Below are 13,930 nucleotides of genomic sequence, written 5' to 3' on the forward strand. Positions count from 1 at the left end.
ACTTGGTCTAGAAGGACACTTTGTGAAGTTTTCGCCATTTCTTAAAGCTTTACGAAGAGACGAAAAGAAAATACAACCAATGCAGAATTTGAGAAAGATAAGAAATGTTGAACCTGGAAGGGTCGTTTATACTTTTTCCATGAGGCGGTGGCACGAATCGCGAAGCCACAGACACGAAGCGACAGATAATTAAGAGAAGCATTAAATGCCTGCAGCAGGCGTGGTCAGAGCACTCGATGGCTTTTTCACCTGGCGTATGGCCATACGTCACGGGCATCACGTCACCGGTCATATCGTTTATTATCATTACTCTCTAATAAACGAGGGGACTATCTGTATTGGGTGATACCCTTTTTTGCTTGAGCCCGACCGGGTTGGGTCCGGTCCGGAGCAAATCGGGGCCATCGAACCCGACCTGGATGCAAGGTAGAACGACGGCCACGTCCACAACCGAGGTCGAGTCATTTCGAGACCGTTACAGAGCTCGATAGGAGTCACCACCGGATGGAGAAACACACAAGGTCGGAAGCCGGACTCGTAACGGATAACCAAGCGTCGCCGGATATCTCGCCCAAACGTGATTTTCTCAACCACTTCAGGCCATTAAGGCGTAATTACAGGGATCCACGATGTAATCAATTTACCTACCTTATTTTTACCCTTAATCAGAAGGTATAAAAGGGGATCTCTCTAAATTCTTGTGGATCATCAAGCACAATTGTTCTAAGCAATATTATATTCTGCGATTATTTACTTTAACAGCAATTGTTGAGTCTTTATTTTTATTTTCCTTAACCTAAAAACCTTTTGTATCTTTTAGTTCACGGATCCTTAAAACCCCATATAAATTCAATTGTTATCCGGATTCGAGGGTAAACATAAGTAAAAGAAAAAAGGGATTAACCAATAAAGTGGCTGTTGTAAACAAATGCTTAACGCCTTACAAAAAAAAAAACGTATCTTCCTTCCAAAAGGCAAAAGGCTTAAAAAGCCTTATACAAACAAAGCAAACAGAACGCTACAAACAAGAGGAAACCACGAAACAGACTCACGCAGGCAATAAAAAGTTAGGTTTTTTTACAAATTACTGGTTCTTGAACTCAGGTATATAAAATTTCTATTGTCAATTATCCTATAGTAATAGTAGGTAAAAACTTAAATTGTTAATTCCCTTCTTTCTCTTTCTATGTTGGTACAGTAAGTTCCATGTTTAGGGGTGAAACTCTAAAATTAATTAAAATACACTGGTTGTTGTAGAATCGATTGTTTGACGGGGGCCTATGTATTGGCTCGAGCAGTTTTGAGGTGAGTTGATATAACCCTTTACTAAAGTGGTTTAACTCACAAAAGCACACATACAAGTTGTTTTGATGAATTGCTTAAAAGAGTTAATATATACTTAATTGGAGCGAGTGAATACCTATTAGCTTACAATTATTCTAGTTAAAGTTTAGATAATTTATTCTTATATATGTGCATAAATTTTAAGATTTTGTGTTATTCTCATATGCCATTTTTATGTTGAAAAATTCTTGAAGAAGCAAGAATCTTTAGAAATACTTTTGAATGTTTACTTCATACTTATGCCATGCTTTACATTTAAGGATAGCTGTATGAGTATGTATAGGATGTTCCAGAAAAGATTTAGACTTGAATGGTCAAGAAAGTTGAGAAGTTGATTTAGATCCTAGCGAGGTCACACAGAATAATTTATTATTAAAGTATTTTTCTTGGGAGTATCCTCTAGTCTGAGAAGGGGTCATCGTCCAGGCTAAGGGTGCTGATCAAGGCGCTGACTTCCTGAAACTACTTGTGCCAAAGTAGGGAGCACACGAGCCGAGGGTCTCGTTGCTGAGAATTTGCCTAGCCAAGCTAAGGTATGATACATGAGTGCTGAGAACCATGAAGCGAGTGACACATCGTGGATTGGGCCTATTAGACCAGGTTGGGATCGAACCCATGCCGATTACACAGTGACTAAGACAGAAATAAGTCAGTATAGTTGGAACTCCCACAGTATAAAGTAAAGTATGTTTTTTATAAGAAAGAAAAAAAATTCTTTTAGAATATTCATATACTGCTATTATGCAATTATTTTAGAATTGTTCTTAGAAGCTTTATGTTTTCCATACATTTAGAATCTTTGCTCGTAATGTATATTTTATTAAAGTTTTGTCCCCTCTCGTTGAGACTTACTGAGTACAATGGATGGTATTGACGTTCTCTTTTGGGAACCTACCTTGGTCTGCGGTATAACGTATGAACCGATTTTGCAGGCAAGCAGGCTACAAGTTAGGATTCCCCTCACTTCCAGTGCTATTGGTCAGCTCCGCTTTTATTCGTGGAGTACTTCTTTGAGTCGTCATTATTTAGCTATTTCTTTGTTTACTTAGAGACTGGCCAGGAAATCTCATGTCCTAAGCAGTGCGTCAGTTTATCAGTAGAGGCTTCATATACACAGTCGGTGGGCTAAGATTCAGGTGTTTTTGATAATAACTTTGTAGTATTTCAATAGTTACTACGAATAAAGTTTGGAGTTGGTTTATTTTAAATATTTAAATTAATTAAAAGTATTTGGTTAAAGTATTGTCTTTTTCGCATATAAATTTGAGGTTATAACAGTTTTGATAAGCACAAATGGTTTGCTCGGTCAAATTTAGCGACCGGGTGCCGGTCACGGCTTATTTAGAAAACGGGTCGTGGCAAAAAAAAGGTTTTCTTTACTTTTAGCCCGCGCCATAAACTGTTTACATACGGTAGCAGAAAAAGTGAATAAAATTTGTATCATTTTTATATATAACATGCAGAATGTATATATATACGAAAAATATATAGTTTTCGGCTATTATTTTGAGAACGGCTATACAATGTCATTTTTTCCAAAAAAAATGATCTACTTATAAGGTCACAAAACAGACAATATCACAGCATGTTAAGAGTATTTTTGTACCATTTTAGTCCAGCGTTACTCTCCCTTTTATTCTCACGTGGTATTCCGTAAACAAATGTGCTATTTAAATAATTGGAGAGCCTGTGTCGATTAGCTTCATCACAAAAGTGCTATTCTCACTTTGTAAACAAATGTGCTATTCACTTTGTAAATTAAATTAAACCACCTAGAATACTTTAATCTCCAAAATAATTCTAGAGAGATAGCTTAATTCATCACAACAGTGATCATTAGTGGAATCAAATGATTAGCATGAGCACTCCTGTTTTTATAGCTACGTACTTAACTAGTAATTCTTGACAAAGATGATGAGATTATCAGTTTTAAGGTTCAATATTCATTAATTCAATGGAAGACTTTCTACTAATTTCTCCAATACGGTTCCGCCAGAGTCCAAGAGGCATCATAAATGGCTTGACTTTGATATCATCCTAGTCTTTGTTTATTTAAGTTAATCGTTTAATTAACTTCACTCAATCAAACATCGTTCATTTTTTGGTCAACAAAAGGACAAAATTAAATATCTCTACAAAACAAATACAGAGAGAGAAGCGAGGGGAAATGCTAGAAGAACAAAATTCCGTATCCGTCTTTATTACATCAGGTAACATTTTCACGGTAAAATTATGTGTCCCCAATTTTGTGGGCTCGAGGGCTCGCATTGAGGAACAAACTCAATATGGGCCGGGCTCGAGCTCGAGGGCAGAATACTATACTCGAAGATCGGATTGCTCGATGAACACCAGGGCCGAGTACGACCAACCTCGAGATAATACCGTTATGGTTTTATAACAGAAAGAGCGAGATTCCCACGATGGCCCCAAGATCATGGCGTAAATTTCGGAATAGATTTGTACGAGTTAGTATGGATTTGTACTAGGCAGTTAGACAGTTGTCCCAATAAGATTCCTTACTGTAAATAGAAATGTACCTTATTTTAGGGTTCCCCTACTATATAAAGGGGACACCAATCATTTGTAATGCATCATCAATCATTGGCAAAAGAATATACTCTCTTACTTTCTTGCTCATTACTCATCAGAATTGTCTCTTACTTTACTATTCTTGTTGACCTACCTTGAGGTCATCATAGCTCGAGGTCAAGACTTGCTTAAGCACTGGTTTAATTCAACTTACTTCTTTAATTTATACATTTGATTTCTTGGTTATTAATTAGTACTGAATTAAATCACGTATCTTTAAAACCACAAACAAGTTTAATTGTTACTCGTATTTCGAGGTAAACAATTTGGCGCCCACCGTGCGGCTAAAGATAATAGTGATTATTTCAGTACTGATACTGATAACACACATTATTTTCACACTTGTTCTTGTCCAGAATTTTTGTTCTCAGGTTAAAACATGTCAAACTCACAAAACGCACCCGTACACGGCGATGATGGTCTTGGATTTCATGGGGAAAACAACAATGTAGTTGCTCCGGGAGTCGGTGTACCACCGATTAACCCTGGGGAAGTGCCAAATGTGGAACCAGATGATGCTAGTTCACACATTTCTTTGAATGCGGATTTAGGCGCAAACCCCGGAGGAAGTGTACGCAAGGAAGTCCAATCTGGTGGCCAAGGAACACAGGGTATAGGAGATGGGGGAGTTAGCCTCCAAGTAATATTCGAGATGCTACAAGCTCAACAGCTTGCTATCGCTCAGCTTCAAAGTCAGCACAAAACTCCAAGTGTGGTCGAATCAGAAATCACTCGCCGTACTAAGCCGGTGCCAGAAAGATCAAACGGTAATGGCTCGGGGACTAATCTGATGATTATGAGGATGCTCGAGGAACTCACCAAAAGAATCGAGTCATGGGGATAAAAAGATTGAGGATAATGACAAAAAAGTGGAGACGTATAACTCCCGTGTTGAGAAAATACTGGGGGCACCCCCGATCTTGAAAGGTTTGGATGCCAAAAAATTCGTGCAAAAGTCGTTCCCTCTGAGTGCGACTCCGAAGCCCATCCCCAAGAAACTCCGTATGCCAGATATACCTAAGTTCAACGGGACGAACGATCCTAATGAACACATCACCTCGTATACATGCAGGATTAAAGGAAACGACTTAAATGATGACGAGATCGAGTCGGTTTTGTTGAAAAAATCTGGGGAATTTTGTCGAAATGAGCAATGATTTGGTATCACAACTTGCCACCGAACTCCATCGATTCGTTTGCTATATTAGCAGACGCCTTCGTAAAGGCACACGCGGGGGCTATAAAGGTTGCAACAAGGAAATCAGACGTTTTCAAGATAAGATAGAGGGGTGATGAAATGCTTAGGGAGTTCGTATCCTGATTTCAAATAGAGCGAACGAAATTACCACCGGTCTCGGATAATTGGGATGTGCAAGCTTTTACATAGGGGTTGAACGAGCGGAGTTCGATCGCGTCACGACAGTTGAAGAAAAATCTGATCGAGTATCCAGCTATGACTTGGGCAGATGTACATAATCGTTACTAATCGAAGATCAGGGTGGAGGACGACCAGCTGGGAGTCCCCTCGGGTTTAGTTCATTCAAATAGATTGCCAGTTAAGGACCCGAGGGATACATACAGAGAACCAAGATCAAATAGGGAACGGTATCATCCATATATCGCAGATCGAAGAAATAACGGTTCGGGGCGTAATCCTCCTCGGAATGATCGAGGACAGAATTCTCGGGGACTTATGAGCAAGAATGGTTTTGATAAACATACCGATCCCGCAGAAGCACCTCAGTTATTGGAGTATAATTTCAGTATCGATGCATCGAGGATCGTATCGGCTATTGGAAGGATCAAAGACACCAGGTGGCCCAGGCCTATACAAACCGATCCTTCTCAAAGAAATCCGAACTTGATGTGTAAATACCATGCACACATAGCCAAAGGACCAAAGACTGCAGGCAGCTGAGGGAGGAGGTAGCTCGATTGTTCAACGAGGGTCATCTTCGAGAGTTTCTCAGTGATCGAGCTAAGAATCACTTCAGAGAAAGAGATGTAAACAAAAAAACGAGTAGGAAGAACAGCAACATGTAATTCATATGATCGTTGGCGGTGTCGATGTTCCACAAGGGCCTATATTCAAACGTACCAAGGTGTCAATTACTTGAGAAAAATGGACTCGGAGTTATGTCCCCGAGGGCATCCTATCGTTCAATGATGATGAAGCGGAAGGCATTTCCCAGTCGCACAATGACGCCCTGGTAATTTCTATTTTGTTAAATAAAATTCAAGTTAAACGTGTGGATCTAGGTAGCTCAGAAAACATAATCAAATCTAGGATCGTAGAGCAGCTCGGCCTACAGGACCAAATTGTACCTGCATCTCGTGTCCTAAACGGCTTCAACATGGCGAGTGAAACAACGAAGGCGGAGATAATCCTACCAGTGAACGTGGCCGGGACCATCCAAGATACCAAATTCCATGTCATTGAAGGCAACATGAGATATAATGCACTACTCGGGAGGCCATGGATCTACAATATGAGGGCAGTACCTTCAGCCCTTCATCGGATGATGAAATTCCCAACAGTAGATGGTGTGAAAACAATTTACGGGGAACAACATGTTGCGAAGGAAATGTTTGCGGTCTATGAGGTGACACTAATACCAGAGTCTTCGACATCGGGAAAATCAAGCACCAAAGATAAGAAGACGGCCAAATAGCAATCACCGTCCCCAGCCTCGACCAAATCGGAGAAATAGGAAATCGAAAAAGAAGAAGAGGATTTCCTTACACCTCGAACTTTCGTTGTTCTCGAAGAGTCAGACGCAACCAAATCAACGGTGGAGGAGCTGGAACAGGTCACACTGATTGAGTATATCCCCTAGAGAAAGGTATACCTAGGAACGGGGTTAACCCCCAAACTCAGGAAAACAAACTTATTCAATTTCTTATCGATAACATGGAATTTTTTTGGGGGGTCCCATTTAGACATGACAGGGATCCCACCGGAAATAACAACACACCGGCTAAGCCTCGACCCCATGTTCAAACCAGTAAAGCAAAAAGGAGGCCCTAGTCCGAGGTGAAGCAATTCATAAAGGATGAGGTAACTAAACTTCATAAATAGGGTCTATTCGGGAGGTAAAATACCCCGAATGGTTAGCCAACGTAGTTGTTGTCTCTAAAAAGGGGAACAAACTTAGAATATTATAAGGATTTAAACAAGGCAAGCCCTAAAGACTCCTTTCCACTACCAAACATCGATCGCATGATCGATGCCACGGCCGGCCACGAGATCCTTACCTTTCTCAACGCTTACTCTGGGTACAATCAAATTCAGATGAAACCGGAGGACCAGGAGAAGACCTCATTTATCACTATGTTTGGAACATACTGTTACAATGTAATGCCCTTAGGGCAAAATACCAACGCCTAGTTAACAAAATGTTCGAGGAACAGATAGGTAAATCAATGGAAGTTTACATTGACGATATGTTAGTTAAGTCCCTGCGTGCAGAGGACCATTTAACTCATTTGCAGGAAACATTCAAAATCTTGAGGAAGTACAACATGAAGCTCAACCCAGATAGATATGCCTTTGGGGTCGGTTCGGGCAAGTTCCTCGGCTTCATGGTATCAAATCGGGGAGTCGAAATCAACCCCGACAAGATCAAGGCCATCGAAGATATCACTATCGTAGATATTGTGAAAGCCGTATAAAGGTTAATAGGATGGATAATTGCCTTGGGCCGATTCATTTCGAGGTCATCTGATCGAAGCCACAGGTTATTTTCCTTACTCAAAAAGAAAAATGATTTCACATGGACCCTGGAATGCCAGCAAGCATTGGAGGAATTGAAGCGATACTTGTCGAGCCCACCTCTGCTTCACACTCCGAAGGTAGATGAAAAGCTTTACTTATATTTGGCAGTGTCCGAGATAGCGGTAAGTGGGGTACTAGTTCGAGAAGAGAAAGGTACGTAGTCCCCTATCTATTACGTAAGTTGAACTCTAGGAGATGCTGAAACTAGATATATACACTTAGAAAAATCAGCACTTGCATTAATAAGCGCATCTAGAAAGCTAAAGCCATATTTCCAGTGTCACCTGATATGTGTGTTAACCACTTATCATCTCCGAAATGTTTTGCATAAGCCCGAGTTATCAGGCCGATTGACCAAATGGGCCATCGAACTTGGCGGGTACGAAATCAAATATCAACCCTGGACGACCATCAATTCTCAAATCTTAGCTGACTTCATGGCCGATTTTACACCGACCCTCGTACCCGTAGTGGAAAAAGAACTTCTGCTAAAATCGGGTACATCACCGGGGGTATGGACCCTCTTCACGGACGGTGCCTCGAATGTGAAAAGGTACGGGCTTGGCATCGTTTTGAAGCCACCTACACGTAACACTATTAGAAAATCTATTAAAACTTCTAGGTTGACTAATAATGAGACCGAGTATGAGGCCATAAATTCAGGTCTCGAGCTAGCTAAAAGCTTCGGGGCAGAAGTCATTGAAGCCATATGCTATTCTCTGTTGGTGGTGAAGCAAATAAACAAAAGCTTCGAAGTTCGAGAGGATAGGGTGTAATGATATTTGGACAAGCTACAGGTAACCTTGCACCGCTTCAAGGAGTGGACTCTAGATCATGTGCCTCGAGAACAAAACAGTGAGGCCGATGCACTTGCTAACTTGGGGTCATCAGTCGAAGAGGATGATATTATCCCAGGGACTGTCGTCCAATTATCGAGATCTGTGGTCGAGGAGAGTCATGCCGAGATAAATTCTACAAGTTTGACTTGGGATTAGAGGAATAAGTATATCGAATATTTGAAAAATGGAAAGCTCCCATAGGATCATAAAGAGTCAAGGGCTCTACAAACCAAGGCTGCTAGGTTCACATTGGATGAAGATGGAACATCGTACAGAAAGGCGTTCGATGGACCATTGGCGGTATGTTTAGGGCCGGGGGACACCGATTATGTTCTACGAGAAATCAATGAAGGCACTTGTAGGAATTACTCCGGTGCCGAGTCTTTGATTCGCAAAATTATTAGAGCAGGGTACTACTGGGATAGCATGGAAAAAGACACTAAGGAGTTTGTTAAAAAGTGTGATAAATGTCAAAGGTTTGCACCGATGATTCATCAGCCCGGAGAGCAACTTCAGTCAGTCCTGTCCCCATGGCATTTCATGAAATGGGGAATGGACATCGTCGGCCCTCTACCAACAGCCCCAGGTAAAGCTCAATTCATTTTGTTTATGACTGACTACTTTTCTAAATGGGTGGAAGCACAGGCCTTCGAGAAGGTCAGAGAAAAAGATGTTATTGACTTCATTTGGGACCACATCGTGTGTCGATTCGGGATACCTGCCGAAGTCGTATGCGACAACGGGAAGCAATTCGTCAGCAACAAGGTAATGGAGTTCCTCGAAGCACACAAAATAAAGAGGATCTTATCAACAACGTACCACCCGAGTGGGAACGGATAGGCCGAATAAACAAACAAAGCTATCATTCAAAACTTAAAGAAAAGGTTGAACGACGCAAAAGGAAAATGGAGAGAAGTTCTACTTGAGGTTCTTTGGGCATATCGAACGACATCGAAGTCCAGCACAGAGGCAACCCTGTTCTCTTTAGTATACGGCCCCGAGGCCTTAATTCCAGTCGAGGTCAGGGAACCCAGCGCCAGATTGTGACATGCATCAGAGGAATCAAATCACGAGGCTATGAAATACTAGCCTCGAGCTATTAGATGAAACACGAGAAGCTACACTTGTTCAGATGGCCGCACAGAAACAAAGAATCGAAAGATATTATAATAGAAGGACCAACCTTCGACACTTCGGAATCGGGGACTTAGTTCTACGGAAAGTCACCCTCAATACTCGAGACCCAAATGAAGGGAAACTAGGCCCGAATTATGAAGGACCGTACTGAGTCATCGGAGTTATCGATAAAGGATCTTACAAACTTGGCACGACAGAAGGCGAACGATTGCCAAACAATTGGAATGTATCACTACTTAAACGATATTACTGCTAAGGTATGACCTTCTCGTTTTCTCCATTTGTATTAAAGACTAACTCGTTGCAGATGTTCGATCGAAGACGTGGAGGGAACCTTTCTACACGAAGACCTTAGGTTTTAAAGCACACGTTGTACTCTTTTTCCCTTAGATCGGATTTTATCCCAAATGGGTTTCTCCTGCGAGATTTTTAATGAGGTAACAACTATGTGCTACCTAGGGAGAATTCAACAGTATCCAAGGCTTCTTTTCAATCAACCTCGAATACTGGGGGGGTATCACCCTCGGAGGTTATATTTTCGAGAAAAATACTTCGCGGCAAAGAGGGCCTCGATAGAAAAACTTTGTAATGGGCCAAACGGTCAGATGAATCGTATCCGTGTAGATTAGTCGAGCCCCGATGGAAAAACATGTACGCATGTGTGAATTATTCAAAGAAGCATTCTTTCTATATCAAACACTTTGTGTACCAAAGAAATTCTCTACTATACGAGCTCCATACTTGTGATTTTGGGAGAAACGGCTTAAGGGCCAAAATGTAAATGCACCTCGAATACTCGGAGACTGTCATCGACAGTCAACACGTTCGAGTTGTCTAAACTCGAATTTACAAGACCTCAAAGAGGCATCCCTCGACGCAAATTCCAAGGCTATCATACTCGGGGACTAACATTCGGATAAGTTCGAAACGTTGTCGGGAAATAAGTCCAAGAGACACACCCAAAGGCTACGGCCATATTAAAGGCTACGACCAAAATAACGCGGCTAAGAGACGTCCGAATTCCGCAATATAAATAGGCCTTCGAAATTCTCAAAAAACCCAGTTATAAAAAGGCTACCCTCGGCAAAATAATCAAAGGGCTTCGATAAAATCAGCCCTCAAAAAACCTTACGAGGTATCGAATTATTCAAATACAAACTTGTGCTAAGGCACTAAAAACAAAGGTTTCCGATCGACACCGAACTCTCAAAAAACCGAATGGGTAAAAAATGCATGCTAACGCATAAATAAATTTTTACTAAGTCTCCTAAACTGAAAAGAGGAAATAATAGCCATCTCTTAGAGGCCATAATGGCCCGATCTAAAAGAGCCTAAGGGCTGATACACTTAGGGTTCGAGACCTTGTTCCCACCTGATCCGAATCCAAGGGTTCGATTATCCCAAGCCCAAAAAAATAAGGGAGGAGAGAAAGAATGTATGCATGGAGATTCTGTCTGTCAAAGGTTCGAGAATCTATGAAAGGACATCTAAGGCTAAGGTTACGAAGTAAAGGAAGTCCATTACTGAGAGAAGTGGTTATCTCGTCTTGCTTGCTGGGAGAGAGAAAGCTTCCGGACCATTTTTTCCAGCCAAATAGCGAGCGATCACTCAACAATGAACACTAACTGAAAGCGGCCGGGAATGAGTACCTATCCCTTACGGGAATCAAACCCGTGTCTTCGACATGAAAAGACGATGTCCTAACCACTGGACGAAAGGGACCAAAAAGCCATTCTTTATATACCTCAGCTCCGAGAACAGAAGTGGTTCGTTTATCTGGCACGGGCCTGTAAGGGTCTATGTCCCATAGTTCGAACTTGTTCGAACTCGACCATGGCAATTTCGAAGAAAACATCTGAGATAAAATCTCAAACACACAGTTAAAAAGAATGAAGTCATTACAAGAATTTTATAAGGCAAGAAATATCGAGAAAAAATTCAAGGAAATTCTTCTTTCATATACTTGGAATAAGATATATACAAGAGACCGATCAAAGGTCTTACAAAAAAGAACAATACAAAAAGAGAAAAGAAAATCCTACTTATGCCCTCCCTAGGGAACAGCTTCCTCTTGGGGCCCAGCTTCATATTCGGACTCGCTTTGGCTGCCTTCGGCATCATCATGGTCATCGGAGGAGACGATGAACTTGGCATCGGCTTCGAGTGCTTTTGCTTGGGCTATCTCCTCGGTGAGGTCTGTTGATACCCAATTTTTTCCTATATATTTTAAATATGCAAAAATACCTTCGAAATAGCATATATATGCATATATAAGAATGCACAAGGTTTTTATTATTTTTTCCGTAATTTTAAGGGCTTAAATTGATTTATTTTCCCCCTTTTTATCCATAAAACCCTAATAATTATTTCCCAAATTATTGTTATGATGATTTACTCAGTTAATCTATATACTTATGCCAAAATATGGTTAATATATTTTTCATGCATTTTTATAATTACATTTAGTATTTTTTAAGCTAAATTGCATATAATTGCAATGTTAGCCCTTTTAATGTATAATTGTATTTATATGCATAAAATTGGTCCCTATATTTTTAAAATGTTCATTATATATTATAAATCATTTTGGCACATTAAATTATTTTCCAGAAATTATTTATTATTTATTATAAATTAAATAAGGGAAAATTGACTATTTAAATTATAGCCAGATTGGCATTTCAATTGCAGCCTAAATTGAACCCAACCCCAACCCAATTTCCTATTAAATTACCCAACCCAGGCCCCAAATACACCTACCCGACCCGGCTCTTGTTAGATCCTGGCCGTTGATCATTTTGATCAACGGTCCAGATATCTCCTTTCCTAATTAAACTAACCTATACCCCCAAAACCTAATTCATTTTCACGACCAACCCTGCCGCCCTAAAATCCCCTCATCTCTCTAACTCTCTCAACATAACCCTAATCCTCAATCGCCGACCTCCCATCTCCGGCCATCTCTGGTCACCTTTCATCGTCTCTTAAGCCTCCAATGGCTTCTCTCATGCCACACTCATCTTTTCTGAGGCCTTCAAGGGCCCTGTGCCACGCCGACTTGTATCTAGGGTTCGACGTTTGTACGTTCATGGCTACTCCGGTGTGATTTCGAGCAAAATCACGCTATATTAGTTACGATCTTTGAAGTTCTAAACAGGTTCTACCGTTTCTATTTGGGTTTCTTCTGAAACCCTAATTTTTGTTTACGCTTCCTAGATCTCTATTTTTAAATGATTCAAGTCTGCTCCTTTTATGTTTTACACTGTCCTTGAACTTCTTTTGCAAAAACCATCGATTTCAAGTTGATTTTCACTTTCTTCTAAATCTAGGGTTTTTCAGAACTTCTTCTACACTTTGTTTAAATCGATTTTTATTTTTTAACTTCTATCTTTTGCATATCTCGATTGATTCTATACATTACTGCTTTTTCAACTCGCCTATGTTAAAAGCCCTGATCATTAGGGTTCTTCGTTTGGTTTCTGTATATTAGCATGACTGACCGGCTCTCATTTTCTTTTGAGTTCTTGTGATTTCTTATGACTGCCTCGCCTTGTGATGACGTCCAAATCCACTACTAAAAAGTAATGGACACGGTCGCATGCAATATAATTTACCCAACTATGAGTCGGGGTCGAATCCCACAGAGAACAATGTGTAGGCGATTAGGAATGTAAGAAAATTATCGCTTATCGCGCAATGCCAAACAATAACAATTTGGTTTTGAAAATGTTATATATCTAAATGCGGAAATGTAAACTAACCTTGAAAGTAAGTAGAATGATCAATGGCTACAAGTATGGTTGCATCAGGAATTACACTCAAGTAACGATCCAATGTATTTCATGATTTACAAATATGAGTGAGTTTATGTTAATTAGCCACGGATAATAATTCTTAATTAGCTTCTTCCGAAGACTAACAAGACTTCCTAATTGAATTATTCCAAAAATAATTAAGAGATTAAGCACACCCGGAATGGCTACAAGTAGTTCAATCCTATCCCTAGGTAGAATCTATCAAATGAGGGTTAACGCCTCAAGTTCTTGTTAATTAATCTTTCCCAACCCCAAATTATCTTTTCCAAAATTAATTGGGGGTTAATCGGCGAGTCCTAGGGTTAGCTAATCTCTTTGAAAACATTAAAGAACAAGAATAATTAAAGTAACAACAACTCACTTCATAAAAGAATAAAAATCATTCAATACATAAGCACAACAAGGTATTTAATCCACACTTTAAATATGAA

General features: G+C 40.3%; 1 non-coding gene across 1 annotated transcript; it reads right to left on the reverse strand.

Annotated features, from left to right (window-relative positions):
- Positions 11,335-11,406, reverse strand: TRNAE-UUC. Its single transcript has one exon. It is a non-coding gene; the product is annotated as a tRNA-Glu (tRNA).

Source organism: Nicotiana attenuata, chromosome 9 (genome assembly GCF_001879085.1).
Source record: "Nicotiana attenuata strain UT chromosome 9, NIATTr2, whole genome shotgun sequence".
Classification (NCBI taxonomy): domain Eukaryota; kingdom Viridiplantae; phylum Streptophyta; class Magnoliopsida; order Solanales; family Solanaceae; genus Nicotiana; species Nicotiana attenuata.